The sequence below is a fragment of the Lactuca saligna genome, chromosome 5 (genome assembly GCF_052625555.1).
Source record: "Lactuca saligna cultivar CGN05327 chromosome 5, ASM5262555v1, whole genome shotgun sequence".
In the NCBI taxonomy this organism is placed as follows: Eukaryota; Viridiplantae; Streptophyta; class Magnoliopsida; order Asterales; family Asteraceae; genus Lactuca; species Lactuca saligna.
In genome coordinates, this window is record NC_136421.1 from 181,061,613 (window position 1) to 181,066,676 (window position 5,064).

Consider the following 5,064-nt stretch of genomic DNA (forward strand, 5'->3'; position numbering starts at 1 on the left):
GGTTCATCAGATCCATGAACACTACCGGAGCATTGGTGAGCCCGAAAGGCATCACCACAAACTCATAATGCCCATAACGCGTCCTAAACGCTGTCTTCTGGACGTGCTCATCTCGCACCCTCACCTGATGGTATCCAGACCTCCAATTCATCTTGGAGAACCAAGATGCTCCCTGCAACTGGTCGAACAAATCGCCGATCCTCGGCAACGGGTAACGGTTCTTGACCGTCAACTTGTTCAACTCCCGGTAATCAATGCACATCCGGTGTGAACCATCCTTATTCTTCACAAACAGAATGGGCGCTCCCCACGGCGAGCTACTCGGCCGAATAAACCCTTTCCCCAGCAGCTCCTGAAGCTGCGAGGATAACTCTTGCATCTATGGAGGTGCAAGACGATAAGGCACCTTAGCGATAGGTGCGGCCCCCGGGACCAAATCAATACCGAACTCTACTTGCCTCACGGGAGGCACCCCCGGCAACTCCTCTGGAAAGACATCCGGGAACTCTCGCACTATAGGAACCTCCTCCACTGACCTAGGCTCATGGAATCAACCCGCGTATCCGACACGTACGCCACAAAACCGTTACAGCCCTGCTGTATGCACTGTCTCACCCTAGCGGCTGAACAAAACGCTGATCCAGAACGGGTACCCTCGCCGTACACTGTAAGAACTCCCCCACTAGGGTCTCTTATGGTCACTAGCTATCGTTCGCAGTCGATAACCGCACCGAACTTGCTCAACCAGTCCATGCCCACGATGACACAAACATCCCTAATGGCAATAGGAACCAAATCAATTGGGAACTCAACACCGAAAATCTCGAGTACGCACCCACGGATCACCTCCGTGGCATATATCGCCTTCTCGTCAACTATGGAAACTCTCAGAGGCCGACTCGCACCCGAGTCAAATAATACCAAGGTAGGTACATAATTCACAAGAAAAGTACCTACGCATAACATAATATGAGCATAATATTTCAACATTACAATAAATATACGAAAGAATACATACCAGCCATGACATCGGGTGCTGCGCAGACCTCCTCCGCGGTCAACTGAAACGCTCTCCCACGTGCCCTCGGCGCCTCGGCCTTCACTGGCCCACTCCTGGTAGCTCTGATGGCGGCAGGGGCAGATCCCTGAGGTGCTCCCTATGCTGATCCCCACAACTGCGGACACTCCGCCTTCCGGTGTCCAGTCTGGTTGCAGTGAAAACATACTGCAAACCCCTTGGGGCACTCCTTGGCCATATGCCCCTCCTTGCCACATTTGTAGCAAGATCCAGCTCTACACACTCCATCATGACCCTTGCCGCACTTTCCTCAAGTGCGGCCCTTCTGGCTCCCTGATTTGGGATCAGCGGGCTTGGCCCGCTTGGCTGCTGGCTGGAATTGTGTCGGCCGCCGATCCCTCCCCTGAGACTCAGCCTCCTCCCTAGCTTGAGTCTCCAGCTCAATCTCCCTCTTCTGGGCATTTGCCTGAAGCTCAGAAAATGTCCGGTATGAGGAGTTCGCCACGAACTCCCGAATGTCTCGCCTCAAGATACTCAAATACCGACTCATACGTGCCTGCTCGGTGGACACGTGCTTAAGGCAGAACATCGCCCTCTCGTGAAACATCCTGGTAATCAGCGTGACAGACTCAGTGCCTTGCTTGAGGGTCAGAAACTCCTGGGCCAAAATCTCCTTCTCCACCTAGGGAACGTACTCATCTCAGAACATCGCAGCGAACCTCTCCCAGGTCACTACCACAAGCTCAGCAGGCGAAAAGTGTGTTGTGACAAATTTCCACCAGTCCTTCGCTCCCAAGCGAAGCTGGTTCAGCGCGAACCATACTCTCAAATGCTCAGGAGATGAGCAAGTGAAGAAACACCCCTCTATGTCATAAATCCATCTCATAGCCGCCACCGGGTCCTGGGTCCCATCAAACTCTGGTGGTTTTGTGTTGCTGAACTCCCGGAACAGCAACGCGTCACGACCCTGCGGCCTAGCAGCAGCAACAGCTGCGGTGGCTGCCGCAACAGCAGCCTCAGAAAGAGTAGCATAACGCTCGTCAAAAGTCTCAATCAGCACAGTCTTAATAGACCCGAACATCTCTAGTATCTCTGCCCTAATGACCGCAGCCACCTCCTCATGAATGATCTGTCAGATCTCCTCATCACTAGCCCCGACACCCTCCGGCATATGATGTGTCCTCACCATGATCAACCTATGAAATACAACATACGATAAATTAGAATCCACTCGAGCATACTCACACTCGACAACTCATCCCTCCTTGATCCTTGGTATTCCGAAGATTCTTACTTGGACCGTGCACCGCCTCGGTGCTTTCAGTAGTATGGGCCCAATACTACTGTCCACACCGTCTCAGTACACACCCCAAATCCTCCTCTTCGGAACCCAAATTCCAAGTACTCTATCACTCTCTAACATATCTCTCATAAGCTCCTCGCTGCTACCTATTCGCTCTCAAGCATCTCATAGCAGCTCACATCTCCCTAGGCTAAGGCATCACAAATCAGGGCACTCTAGTCCTAATAAGAATACCTAGCCTACTCTAGCAAGAGAATACATCATATCAATTTCCATAAACATATAATATAAGGGTATTTTGGGAAATCACCGTTCGGGCGCTGACTGATCGTACACACATTTCTTCTTTGAATTTCTCTAAAAATCTTTTACTCTTAGAAAATTTTAGTTCTCTTTTGAAAATATTTTCCAAATCCTCAGTTTGAGTTCAAATACTCCCGAAGGTGCACCCGAAACCCTCAAACCAAGGCTCTGATACCAAATTGTAACACTGTAGATTTCAAAGCAATTTTTTTTAAACTTTATAAAATATAATTCATTTAATACTCAGAAAACAATCACATTTAAATATTTAATCCGAGTATTACAAAATCCCAAGATCTCAAATGCATAAACTCCATGCGTGTGTACGGATCAAGCCGGCGCCTTCCCGCGGTCGTCACTAGTACCTGAAACAATAACATCAAACATTGTAAGCACAAAGCTTAGTGAGTTCCCCAAATACCACATATAACACATATTAGCCACTCGAGGCTATAACTCTGTGGGTTCGTGCACCCAACTCTGTGAACCCTCAGGTCCTAACTCTGTGGACCTTACGGTTCTAACTCTGTAAACATGAACAACATAAATCACATAGAAATAATGCAGCACAACACATAACATACATAGCATACAAATACTCTGTCACATAACTCTGATTACCTACTCAAGGTAAAGTATAGTGAGAAGACTCACCTCGTGTGTCTCGGTAATTCGTAAATCCTGAAATCACTAGTGCTCGATCTCCCGAGCTATAGTCCTCCTATAGCACAATACATCTCTAATTAACACTTTCCCAACTAAGGTTGACTACCCTTTAACAAGTAAACTTAGGTCAACGTTGGGCAACGGTCAACGGTCAACTTTGACCGGACTCAGCGAGTGCACTATAGCGACTTGCGAGTCTGAGCGTATACACTGATTTCCACGGAATCCTCCCTTGACACGTCGAGTATTCTCCTAACTCGACGAGTTCCACATGTCATGAGTTGTGGGGCCACCACGACTCAACTCGCCGAGTCTCAAGAACAACTCGGTGAGTCCAGCTTGATTCAGTCCACCTGTCCACTCTGACTCCCCCTAACTCACTGAGTCAACCCTCCCCAACTCGGCAAGACCACTCACTGTGTGGTCGGGGCAATATTCATACTACTCGCCGAGTCTGTTCTTCGGACTCGGCGAGTCCGTGCCATGCAATGACTCAAACTTGCTCATAAGGTCAGATCCGGTCCATTAACCCATAGATCCAGTCCTTCCAAGCTTATTTAGCATGTAAATTCATTATCTTGATGCACATACAATATCTATATGACCATATATGATGCTTTTGTCCCAAATACTACAACTCAAGGTCATAATCTCCATTGTTATACATAAAGCTTGATGAGTGAGGCTCTCTGGACCTCTATGGATCCAGATCCAGAGCCTCAACACAAGAAGGGAACTATTTGGCATCAAATCAACCTAATAATGACCATAAGAAACCCTAAATCCAATTATACATCACAAAACAGAAGATGAGCCGAAATCATACCTCTAGTTCGATGATCTAAGCTTCAAATCCACAGTATAGCAACCTCCTTTGCTTCCTCTTGTCTAGAACCTCCTCCTTCTTTGCTAAATAACACACACATGGTCAAGAAATGCTTCCTTTCTCTCTCAAAACGTTCAAGTACTCAAGGGTTTCTCTCTATGGGTTGGTGAGCACAAATGACGGCCATAAGGCCCTTTAAATAGGTTTCAAACCCCAGGAATTAGGGTTTCACCACACATCATGGACTTGCCGAGTCCAGACGCGAACCCATGCCCAATACCGCGATCCCACTCGGTGATTTTGGACTCCAACTCGCCGAGTCCATTCACAACTTCCAAAAATAAACCAATAATAAATACCTGGAAATTCCGAGCTGTTACACACTGTCCGCAGTTAGTTGCCAGACCGGCGCAGGCTTTAGCGCCGACTACTTTGAGGATCACAGATGGGAGACAGGGTTGTTAGAGCCTCTGAAGGCTCAGGGATGCGCATTTCAGCTCACTGCCGAGGAGGCCAGAGCAGCGCCAGATCTAGTGGCCGGTATGTTTCTATACTCTTCATTGTTGAATATATTATTGTTTATCCTAAATCTTGTGTGTACCTATATTAGGTACGTTTTTAGTGAATTCCCTACCTGCCTTGGTATTGTTCGACTCGGGTGTAATTCGGTCGTTCGTTTCTCAGACTTTTGGTAGCAGACTCGGTCTGCCTTTAGGAGAGCTCGAGTGTTTGTTATTAGTCTCTATTGCTAGTGAGCTTAGGGTTTCTATTTCTTCAGCTTTTTTGGGATTGTACATTAGAGATATTTAGGATACCTTTTCCGATTGACCTGATTCTCATCCCCATGAGGGATGTCGGCGTGATTGTGGGAATGGATTGGTTGAGTCGGTTCGGTGCCATGATTGACTGCGAAGGTCAACGGGTTACAGTTCGAACCCCAAGTAGGGG